Here is a 13,377-nt window from a genome sequence, read left to right on the forward strand (position 1 = left end):
CCCATGTTCCCCCCACCCCCCACCACCACAGAGGGAAGGCTTCTGTTCAGCATAAACCATCTTGTCTGTATAAACGGTTTAGGCACAATGAATCTTTCTAATCAGTTACAGGATGTTGAGAATCATCCTGAGGCCCAGGTTTGCAGACACTGACCAAAGGCCAACCATGCACATAGGCCTTTCTATGAATACCAGTCTCAAGCCTGCTATGTAAACTCTCTTCTGCACATTGTTATTAACATTGAATGTCTTTCTGAAAAAACTATCAGTTCCCTGATTAAACTTTTTTGGTCTCCACTAACTTCACTCCAGGGCTTCCCTGGTGGCTGAGTGGTAAAGAATCTGACTGCAATGCAGGACATGCAGGAGACACTGATTCAATCCCTGGGTTGGGAAGATCCCTGGAGGAGGGCATGATAACCCACTCCACTATTCTTGCTGGGAAAATCCCATGGACAGAGGAGCCTGGTGGGCTGTGCTCCATAGTATCACAAAGTCAGACACAACTGAAGTGACCGAGGACACATGCAACTTCATTCTTAAAACCAAACTTCCATTTAATGTTGAAAGTCTATTATAGGGCCTCATACAGGCACTGAATATGTTGTATAATTGATAGGGAAAATGTACAAAATTCCTCATAATTTTGTCATTCTCTACATTTTCCAGTGTCATCTCATCCTTCCCTAAAGCATGCTTGATATTCTGCAATGGAAATTTCTTCTTCCTGAAGTATTCTTCCTTCCATTGCCTAAGGTTAAGCCTCAGCTGAAGAGTCAGCTCTTCCTTTCTCATCCTCTGTGATGTACTCCGTGCACAGTTAGGGTGCTTCCTGTGTTTCTGTGATATGTTCCCTGTTACTTTAGAAGATTTAGGAACACATACAATGAGAATGAAGACGTGTTTTTATATAGAAAGCCAAATCGTCACCTAGAGAGGTGGTCACAAGGTATCAATAATATTTATTTACTTGCCTGGTGACCTCACCACAGATAGAGATGAGACTCTTAGCCTTGTGTGCTCAGAAACAAGCCTCAGTCATGTCTCAGTTAATAAAAATGATTGGACAGAAAGATGCTAACTCACACTGAGACCTCACAGAGGCAATTTTGTTAATTTAAAATGAGAAAAATCTGTGAGGCCAATTTGACGTTCACATTTATCTGATAAGTACATTTACTCCCCATAGATAAACTATGCCAAAAGTCACATTATCAGGGAGATGCTCGATAAGCATGGAATCAGAACAAGGGGATTTATATACATTGTATAGTTTCAATATTTTATGGCATTAGTCTTCCTTAACTGGTCACAACAACCTCAGCATCAGGGGTATGAACTTCAGGCAGAACATATAAACCTGTAAGCCTGATAAAACTCTTCCTGGATAGTATTTATACAAGAACTACCAATCTTTGCCTGCCTCTTTTCTCTCTATATACGACTCTTTCTCTGTATATTTCAGTCACTGACTTACCTCTTATCTAACTGGCACATTGTTTCTGATTTTATTATACTTAAATAAGACTGTAGTCTAAATTTTATTGGCCTGGAGATGAGTACATTTCTTAAGGTGAAATTTGCAAATCTCTGCTTTGATAGATTATGTTGATTTCTCAGGGCAGAAATCAATAGCTTTTCTTATTCCTATTTTGTTTTTCAGGTGATGAGGAAACCTTGGTATTGTAACTGCTTCCTTATTTTATACATTTGATTTACTTGGAAATGTGTGACTCAGGTATCAAGGATCATGATTTATTAATTCTGATGTTTCAGTATCTAGCCCAGACTTTGATAGCAAAAAATATGTTGCGTAAATGAAAGCTAAGAATTTTCTTTGGTAGTGAAGTGGTGTTTATTTTATTTTATGTTTTAAACTACCTTAAATAAAATTGTTATTTGGAATCTGTAGTAATTTTATTTATTTTAAATTTTTAACAAGTATTTTAAATTATTTTAACAAGTAATTTTAACATTTTAGAATTTGTGATTTATGAGTGTTCTTTTTAGGACGTGATATTCAATCAGTTAATAATATATCAAGACAGAGAAAAAGAAAAAGTAGTTAAAAACAAGGTTCTTAGCTTATAATTCATTATGCTAAAATACTCATATATTGAAATTATACAACATATTGTGATAAATCTTTCCATTTATATCAAAATGTTGAGCTTGTCAGGGGTATTCTGGGGTTCCCTGTGTTTTATTGAGATCTTGTTTTTGTAGTCACAGTGACCATGTTGCTGCAGGTATCATAGAACCATGGGCTAAGATGTATCATATACAATAAAAATATTATCTACCTTACTATCTACAAAGTAGTGGACTAACTGAAGGTAGAAATGGGAAATGAAAACATCTGCTTACTAAGTTGGAAAAATTGGAAAAAAATAAGAGAATGAATGGCTGGGTTGCAAGATTAAATCAATGTGTGTTAAAACTCAATAAATGTGAAAATAAAGAGGATTTCTTTTTTGAAGATTTTTTGATAAGGGCCTTTCTGACTGGTGTGAGGTGATACTTCATTGCAGTTTTGATTTGCATTTCTATGACAATGATGTTGAGCATCCTTTCATATGCCATCTTTATGTCTTCTTTAGGAAAATGTCTATTTAGATCTTCTATCCATTTTTTGACTGGGTTGTTTGTTTGTTTTGATATCAAGCTGCATGAGCTGTTTGCATATTTTGGAGATATTTTGGAGGTTAATCTTTTATTGTCTGATTCATTTGTAAATATTTTCTCCCATTCTGAGGGTTGCCTTTGCATCTTGTTATATGATTTCTTTTGCTGTGCGAAACTTTTAAGTTTAATTAAGTCCCATTTGTTTATTTTTGTTTTTATTTTCATTGTGCTAGGAGGTGGATCAAAAAAGATCTTGCTGCAATTTATGTGAGAGTGTTCTGCCTATATTTTCCTCTAAAGAGTTTTATAGTAAATGAACTTATCTACAAAACAGAAATAGAGTTACAGGTGTAGAAAATAAACTTATGCTTACCACAGGGTAAGGAGGGGGAAGGGATAACTCGGAAGATTGGGACTGACACATACACACTATTATATATATGTAAAACAGATACCTAATAAAGATCTACCATATAGCACAGGGAACTCTGCTCAATGCTCTGTAATGGACTGGGGAAAGAATCTAAAAGAGTGGATTTATGTATATGTTAACAGGTTCACTTTGCTGTCTGGAAGAAACTAACAACAATGTAAACCGCCTATATCCCAATAAAAATTAACAAAGCAAAAGAAAGTAAAGAGGGATCACCATTGGACAGACTGTTGAGACATTTTGGAAAAGATAAGGAAGAGGGGTAGGGTGTGACATAAGAACTTACATAAACCTCCTTTTTACTTTTAGTTTCTTTCTTTTTGGCTGATCATATAGTGCTGAGAATTATATCACATTTATGAGTTTTAGAGGAAAGATCCACTGCCAAACATGACATTATGATACCATTTCTAAATACAACTGTTCAAATCTGGGGAGGGATGGTGCCATAAGTGTTTCCTTCTCGCCTAAACTGAGATTAATGGTGTTTCCCTCTTTCTTACCTAGTGATTACCTATAAATGTTCCTTTCCCAACCCTGTGAGTGGAATTGGATGAAGGATGAAGCACTGACTATATTTATATCGCTGCCAGTGTCATTGAACCTGCTTGTACTACCCCATGGCAGAGGATCTAGGTCAAAATTAATGACAAATGGAAAAAAGGGGAAATAATTGTTGATGGAAAGGAAGTTACAAATGAATAAAGCTACAATGGAAAGGTCATATTATCTTGCTATTTTGTGAGAGGCTGAGAGCAAGAGAATGAAATCATCTTTTAGCTGTATTTATACAGGTACAAGACAGATTATGTAATTTGCAGAGCTCAGTGCAAATTAAAGTGCAGAGTTCCTTGCTAAAAAATAATTAAGCTTTAGATATATATCATATTATATTATATAATTATTATATATTATATAATTTAAAATATATAATTATATATATATAATTATGACTGATTCATGTTGATGTACAGCAGAGACCACCACAATATTATAAAGCAATTATCTTCCAATAAAAACATTTTTTTAAAATAAATAAGAATTTAAAGTCAGCTCAAAACTGAGCAAAATGTAGGTCTCTTCCAAATCCAGAGCCCTGAGTGACTGCACAGTTTACAAACTCCAGGAAGCTGATTCTGAATCCCATAATAGTGAAACTATTTGCCCACCAAAACACATTGCTTTATCTGGAGCTGAAGGTCCAGGGTGGGTCCTAGTAGATTTAAAAAGCATTTATGCGAAGTCAGCTATGTGATGCGTCTCAGTGACACTTTGAGGCCTCTGAGATGAGCACTTGGAATAATTCTTATGTTGCTTTGTCTTTTGTTTTCCATTTTACAAGTTATATATAAGCATTTTACAGAGGACTCTTTTCAGAAGGTAACATGTGTGAATCGTTGCTTCCCGAATGAGTGCAAAAGACATGGCTTTACAACAAAGCCATGGGCCAAAGGTAACTGTTAACCCAAGTGATAATCTGTTGAAAAGGATTCTTGGAATTAGTGGATGGGAAACATCATGCTTTATGAGATTCTTTCATGCCTGTAGACATGTGTTTGTAAATGGAGACCAATGACCAAGGTAAAGAAAACAAACTGAAATCAGTTTAAGGATGCCTCTCTGGGCCCACATGCAGACTCCTCAGAGCCCTGATTTCCACCAAAAACACCTAGGGGTGTCAGTTGGTTGTCTTCAACCAACCATGTGACACTACCCTGAGTAATTCAACATTTTAGAGTCACACTTATACTTAAATTGTACTCTAACACTAAGTCCTCAATGGCAACAAAATATTTAGTGGGAAAATCAACACTGGCCAAAACATTCCAAAAAAAAATTGAGAGAAATTGTTATGTGTCCATATCCTAGGACAAGTCACATTTACCTTTAATGAAGAGAGACAGACTGAGGAAAATTTGTATTTGCTGTATTGCATGCTGAAGTGATACTATTTCAGAAGAAAGTACAAAGATGGAATCTAGCCTGTTAAGACAGCACAGCTTTAGGAAAAAAATGGATAAAATGAACACAATAGCTAGACAACTTGCTAGGGGCATAGATAGGAATGAGTATGCATACTTACCTTAGAGAGGCTATGAAGTGTGTTTTTGCAGATGGAAACAGAGGTAGCTCAAGGAAAATATCCTAAGATCTGGTCAGCCAAAGTCAAGGAATACACGTGTGATATACTAATGGTCTCTCTGACTTCCAAGGCTCCATGCACAAACAAAACCTAGATGTGTTTGTCAGAGTTCTCCAGAGAAACAGGACCAGTGAGATGATACGTAATAGATCTATAAAACATGGATTTGGCTCATGCAATTATAGCGGTTGACGAGTCCCACAGTCTACCTTAGGTAAATGGGAGACTCAGGAGAGCCAGGGGTGTAATGCCAGTTTGAAGTTCTGCAGGGGAGATCCAGGTAGAGTGGAGAAATTAGTACAAAGTCAGAGAAAAAGATAGCTTCCTAGCTTGAAGGCATTCAGGCAGGAGAGGTGGTATGTACATGCATGCTCAGTCGTATCCGACTCTTGGTGACCCTGTGGACTCTACCCTGGCAGGCTCCTCTGTCCCTGGAATTTTCCAGGCAAGAACACTGGAGCAGGTTGCCATTTCCTTCTCCAGGGGGTCTTCCTGACCCGGGGATTGAACCCATGTCTCCTGAGTCTTCTGCAATGGTAGGAAGATAAAAAATTACCCCTTACTCATAGGAGGATCACCTTTTTTGTTCTATTCAGGTCTTCCTTTAACTGACTGGATAAAACCCAGTGACATCAGGGAAGGCAATCTGCTTTACTCAATCTACTGATTCAAATATTAATCTCACCCAGAGCCCCCTCACAGACACACAAAGAGTAATATTTTAATGAATGTTTGTTACATTTGAATTGACACATAAAATTAACCATTATACCAGTCTCACTTAAAAGTACAATTTGTTGGGACTGGAAACCTATTAAACGTGACTAGTATTCTTGACTTGAAAATCCCATGGAGAGTGGAACCATAGGGTTGCACAAGAGTCAGACACGACTTAGCAACTAAGCAGCAACAGCAGCAGGATTTCACTAGTGGGAAATGATAGATACTATATAAGGATAAAGCTCATTGGTAATCTATGTCAGTACAGCATTAACATGAAGAAAGGCACATAACTCTGCAACAAATGTGAAGTGAGTGATTTTGTTGAGAAAATACAACTGGTAATTCCAGCAGATTAATTTCGTAAAGATCTTAGACTAACACACCATTTAGCTTCATTTTGGTGTAATACTGGTGTAACTGATAAGATCAATTTTATTTTACCACTATATCGATATTAGTGATCAAAATTATTGTGAGAATGAATTAAAAGTCCGACAAGCTGTTCTTCTGATGAAAGCTGAATGGCTAGAGAAAGAAGAGATTTTGTTAATAATCCACTTAACTGTTACATTAAATCAGTGTATAGACATTTTTCATAAAGTTCACATTTAATGGTGGAAGGAGGTAAAAGACTTAAGTTTGTAGGTTGTTAAAGTAATAAATAAGTCTGTGTTGGAATACTGGCTAATCTGAAATGTTTCTTTAGTGCAATACCTACCCCTCATTGGAAAATACAAACGATTTTATATTTTGGTATGCATCTTTCTACATTTTTTGTTCTATAACTGTTGAATGATGCAGAAAGAACCATGACAAGTGGTTTATAATTCAGAATGCTTAACCAAGGATTAGGGATTGTGCTGTGTAAGTAGAGGTCTAATCTTAGTCATTCTGTTTCAATTCTGTGCCTATCTTTGAGACAGCAGGGGCCTGCTGACTCTTGGCAAAACCTGAATAAAAAATGCTAACTAGTGAAATATGCTAGGATCTGCAAAACACCAGGCAGCAAACTTAGCACTTGATCAGCCTTGGTTTTGGAAGATGTACAGATTGATGGTTTACACCTGGCTTTAGTACGTGCTTTGGTTTCTGCAGCAGAGACTGGTCATGCAACCTGCTTTTGAGCGTGTGATCAGAGAGATATTAAAAATCCTACTTCAAATGAGACTGCGGTTCCACTGAAACTGAGATGTCTCATGTAAACTTAGTGATTCCTGATCTGAAGATGAAGTGTGTTCTAGAGATTGAGAAAGGATCCTGGGAGAGGCAACCGGAGGTCTCAGGTCTCTGATGTGGGCCTGTGCGTCCTTTCTCCAACTGCACCATATTCCGTATCCTTTTAAGTCTTCTGTGAGCACACTCTCTGGAGTGTGAGGAGTCCTTCCAATGATCAAATATGGCATAATTACTGCTCTTTTTTTTTTTTTGCCTGAACTGTATAAATAGTAGAGGCAATTTCCCTTTATAAATATTTTAGTATGTATTTCTCTTACATAGTACAATTATCAAAATCAAGAAATTAATATAAATATAATATGATTGTATCTATTACATTTTATATTTTATAAAAGCTATGCAATTTATTCATATTTGCCTTTACTCAGATTTTATACAAGTAACACCCCATTTGGTCAAAATACAAAACAAAACCAAAAATACAAGGCCTTGTGTTACATTTGGTGATCACATATCCAAAATATTTAATTTAGAACTTCCCTTTGTCTTTCATGAAGTTGATAATTTTAAAGAATAATGTCAGTTATCTGGTGGAATGTTTCTCTGTTCAGGTTTGTGCTTCCTCAGGTTGAGATTCAGCTTACGCACTTTTGTGAGAGTGCCATGCATCTGATGATGAATTTTAATGCCTTATATCAGGAGGCACATGCCATCAATTAGCCTCATTATTGTAGATACAAAGTTTGATCATTTTGTTAAGGTGATGGCTGCCAGTTTTTTCCTTTTAAAAGTACTATTTTGCCTTTTGAATTAATGTGTATCTTCTGGGTAAATACTTTGATATTATCTAAATATCCTCTTAGCCCCCTTAACTTATATCCTGTAGTTTTAGGGTAAAAGCAGTTAACTGTCTACTGATAATTCTCTCTTCTTATTTTAATAAAACAGTTTCTACATTTGGACCACCTGCATCCAACACAGACCCTAATTCCTCACCGTTGGTAACCACAGATAAAATCTTTTCTTTTCCTTAGAGTTTGTTTTTTGAAGTATAATGGACTTATAACATGATGTTAATTCCTGGTGTACAGTATAGTGATTTGATATTTCTATGCATTACAAAATAATCACTATGATAAATATAGTTATCATCTATCACTACCATACAAATATGCCATATTATTATTGACTATATCCCACTCTATATATTTAATCCTTACCATTTATCCCCATTAAATTTCATTCTTAACTCGTTGTTCTAATTTAATAACTTATTGAACATTTTCCCTAACAGTAAGCTCATTATTTCCTATTTCACAGTTTTATGTTTTGTAAATGTCATAAACAAACATATATTGAAGCCACTGATAATACTGTTGATTTATATAAACATTTTCATGCTCCATATTACCACTAAATGATTATTTAATTAATTGTCTTGGACAATTTTTTTTAAAGTAGAATAATGCTTTTTTGTCTGAAAAGGAATTTTGTTTATGTATGTTTCTCAGATCCAGAGGAGCAAAAAACTGTGCTAAAACCCATTTAAAGACCTTTTGTGTCATGGGCAGGTTAGCTCCCACTGGGATTGTTCTTGCCAGAAATCTGGCATGTGGGATGCTGAGTTTGCATTTGAACCTGGAGACGGTGCTAGCCTTTAAATATCTGAATCAACAGGAGAATTTAGAACTTGGGTGATTTGTGTAGCGGCGGCATACAACCTTATTGCCTCTGCATACTTACTGAAGAACTTGGTATTATTTGAAGGATATTTGGAAAAATATTTCGAGGAAAAAAAAATCCACAAAACCATATTCAATCTTCACTTATTGTGGGATTAAGCATCTTGTATCAGGAAAGACATCTTCCTCAAAATTGTGTCATGTTGTTCAGTTCAGTTCAGTTCAGTCGCTCAGTCGTGTCTGACTCTTTGCAACCCCATGAATTGCAGCACTCCAGGCCTCCCTGTCTATCACCAACCCCCAGAGTTTACTCAGACTCATGTCCATTGAGTCGGTGATGCCATCCAGCCATCTCATCCTCTGTCGTCCCCTTCTCCTCCTGCCCCCAATCCCTCCCAGCATCAGGGTCTTTTCCAATGAGTCAACTCTTCGCATGAAGTAGCCAAAGTATTGGAGTTTCAGCTTCAGCATCAGTCCTTCCAATGAACACCCAGGACTGATCTCCTTTAGGATGGATTGGTTGGATCTCCTTGCAGTCCAAGGGACTCTCAAGAGTCTTCTCTAACACCACAGTTCAAAAGCATCGATTTTTCAGCGCTCAGCTTTCTTCACCGTCCAATTCTCACATCCATACATGACCACTGGAAAAACCATAGCCTGGACTAGATGGACCTTTGTTGGCAATGTAATGTCTCTGTTTTTAATATGCTATCTAGGATGGTCATAACTTTCCTTCCAAGGAGTAATTTAATTTCATGGCTACAATCACCATCTGCAGTGATTTTGGAGCACCAAAAAAATAAAGTCAGCCACTGTTTCCACTGTTTCCCCATCTATTTCCCATGAAGTGATGGGACCAGATGCCATGATCGTAGTTTTCTGAATATTAAGGTTTAAGCCAACTTTTTCACTCTCCTCTTTCACTTTCATCAAGAGGCTAAAAGCTAAAAGTTCCTCTACTTTCTGCCATAAGGGTGGTGTCATCTGCATATCTGAGGTTATTAATATTTCTCCCAGCAATCTTGATTCCAGTTTGTGCTTCTTCCAGCCCAGCATTTCTCATGATGTACTCTGCTTATAAGTTAAACAAGCAGGGTGACAATATACAGCCTTGACGTACTCTTTTTCCTATTTGGAACCAGTCTGTTGTTCCATGTCCAGTTTTAACTGTTGCTTCCTGACCTGCATATGGGTTTCTCAAGAGGTGGGTCAGGTGGTCTGGTATTCCCATCTCTTTCAGAATTTTCCACAGTTTATTGTGATCCACACAATCAAAGGCTTTGGCATAGTCAATAAAGCAGAAATAGATGTTGTTAGAGGAGGTAATTCAGGGAATAAGTTCCTGTTTCACTTGAAATTTCTGGGTTTCCTATTGAAGTGAAATGCACAAACCTGATTCTTGCACCACCAGGTTTTAACATTTGCTTCTCCCATCCACACACTCACAGATACTCTGGTCCAAACTCATCTTTTGCTGTCATTGTTTTGTTATTTAGTTGCTAAGTCTGTCAACTCTTTGAGAGCCCATGGACTGTAACCTACCATGCTCCTCCATCCATGGGATTTTCCAGGCAAGAGTACTGGAGTGGGTTGCCATTTCCTTCTCCAGGGGATCTTCCCAACCCAGGACTCAAACCCAGGTCTCCTACACTGGCAGGCAGATTCTTTACTGACTGAGCTATGAAGGAAGCACAGTATTAGGAAAATAGTAGAGCAAACATCGATCTCAAAGTACCTATAATCTAGATACTAAATAAAAATCACATGAATAAAAATATAAATTCAAGGTGAATAAGCACGAGGAAAAAGAATCTACAGTGATATTATGAGAGAGTAAAACAAAGGTAGCTAATTTAGGCCGTTATATAGAGCAGGTCTCTGTAGGGGAACTCAGAAGAATAGGTAATTTAGCCAGATGAAGAATGAGAAAACATCCAGGCAGAGGGAATCTCATGTGCTAAAGCCCTGAGTGTACCAAAGAGCCTAGCATGTTTAGGAAATGAAGGGAAACCTGCAGGAGGCAGAAGTTGTGGCGGAGTGGGGCCATGTGAAGATGTGAACTGCATGGGGCCAGACATAGGGAAGCTGCTACTATGTTTTATTGGTTTAGATTTTCCCACCTCATATGGAAATAGGTTTCATAGAAAAGTGAGAAGGTCTTACACACATTTTCAGAAAATCTCTGAGTTGGACAAATAAGGGAGAAAGTCCCTGAAATAGTCAGTAGGCTGACTTACAGGTCCAAGGAGTGGTGCCACGGAATAGTGGTAACAGTTGAGGGGGCAAAAAGTGGACAGATTCAGAACTGACTTTGGAGGAATGAAAAAGAGGATTTGCTAATGGATTTGGTATGGGGAGAAGGAGGGAGAAGTCATTGATGACCTAGATTTCAAGGCATGAGTGAGTAAAGCCAGTTTGGAGCCAAAGACGGAGTTGCAATGTGTATAACCAAGAGGGTACTTGATTTCTTTACCTATGGAACCATTATCTGTCCCCTGATGTCTTGTTTTACTTATGTTCAGATCATTGGTGTTATCACCAAGGACTGAATCTCCTAGAATTCTAGACATGTGAAGGTCAAATTTGAGATCTTGATCTCATTGACACCAGGGACCAAGTCTCACACTTTCAAGTTGTCTTAAAATGCTGTTCTTGGCACATAGTCGGTACTCAGAAAGTTAATTTTAGGTTAATTTATTATTGTTTAATTAGTGGCAATTGATTGCTTGATGATTTGCTCAATGATAAGGATTATGTTTTTCATTTGCTGTTTACTCTTCTCAGTGGGAGGGTCATTGATAGGTCCCTGGGGAATAAATGGACACCTAACTGAAGCTGCATGTTCAGTATTTGTCCTAACTGAATATTAAGGGTAGCAGGGGCAAAAGAACATTCATGAACCTCAATGTGCATCAGAGGAAAAATTAGGTGTGCATGCAAAAAGGCTCCTTTTGGGTTTGGCCTGACTGTAGAGAGAGTATATTCTCATCTTTTTTCCTCTGCCACTTTCTAAATTGAGTGGGGCAATATTAAAGAAAAAACTGTTCTAGCCCTTGTTAAAATAGTACAGAAGACTTTATTTAGAGCTATTGTGAGAGGTGTCAAGTCTGTCATTATAGGAAGAGAGACCAGGTTCACCTTTGACTAAAACAAGAACAAATGGGGATTTATAACTAAGAAGCTAAGGTGAAGGGATCAGTGGATAGAAAATTACTAAGAAGAGACATCAAGGGGAGGAAATTTTCTTGTTAAATCTATTAGTTTCTGTTAGTAATCTTGATAGAGTCTCACTGAAGGCAGACCAGGAGGGTCAGATAATCATCTGAGGGAGGGTGAAGGATGAGGAATTTGATCAGAGATGGAGGGTGGTCAAATATTGTAGGTGGTCATTCTCGCTGAACTGACTTAACAGAATTTGTGCTAAAACTAGGCTATTCAGTCCTGGCAAGGACAGGGACCAAAGCGCAGATCTAGATGAGAAGAGAGCTTTGAGGAACTTCACTCTAGCTTTGCTGGGGGGAGGCTTTGCAAGCAAGCTATGCCTTTTGGGCCCTGGGGTTCTCCTGCCATCATCCATAGCAGCCACTCTGGCCATGAAAGTCCTGCAGGCAAAGCTAAGCTGTTCTCCAAGCAACTTCATCAGTAATAAAACGTTTATTTCCAAAATTTTGACAGCTGTGTCTGTTTCTCAAAAGGTTAAGGGCTCAGGTGGAAAATAGGGACATAATTGATATCCATTGACTCTCTAAGAACCCTAATGCATATGTCTAGAAATGTGGATACATTTGCCTGTTTTGTTTTTTGTTTTGTTTTTTTTTTTTTTTTTTGCAATGTAGGACAAGAGAGTTAACTAAAGAACTACCATTATAACAACATTGTTCCAAGCCCTGAGTTAGTTTCTTTAGATGTGTAACTTCATTTATTCTCAAAATGATACTGAAGAAGTCAGCATCACCTTAAAAATCCAGAGTAGTGCCAGATATTTTATTCTAATTAAAAAAAGTTTTGACAACTGATCCCAAGTATAAAAAGGAGAAAACAGAAATTTCCATATGTTCTATTATTGCACTCATCTCTGAAATACTGTGCAAATGAATATCAGTTTGGGATGTTCTATACTCAACTTGACATCTCAGGTGGAGTTTGGCTAAAGTGTAAGCTAAGCAAATACAGATTAGCAACTTTGTGCAATCAACAGGTGTCTTACTGATTCTGTGACAAACCAGTGACCTACTGTATTCCACTTTCACTGCTCTAATTATACTCATTTATGGTATATTTCAGATTTTCTTGAATATAGCTTCTTTGAACACCATGTAACTAAAATGAGATTTCTTAGAATATCATATTGAGGTGATTTAATATTTGACCAAACTAAAAGATAGCCAATGATCAGTTACTGTCTTAGAGAAAAAAAAAAAATTAGCAATGATTTGGAATTTTAAAAACAATTTAATTTATTCCTACAATTTTATCTTTTCTCTGAGAGCTGTTGTCTTCCCTTCCATAACTGGAAATTACTGATTTCCCATTTTTACGCTTACTTTCTGCCATATCTTGTTGGCTTTCCTAAGATACTGTGCTCTCTTCAGCGG

This window comes from Dama dama, chromosome 20, assembly GCF_033118175.1.
Source record: "Dama dama isolate Ldn47 chromosome 20, ASM3311817v1, whole genome shotgun sequence".
NCBI classification, from domain to species: Eukaryota; Metazoa; Chordata; class Mammalia; order Artiodactyla; family Cervidae; genus Dama; species Dama dama.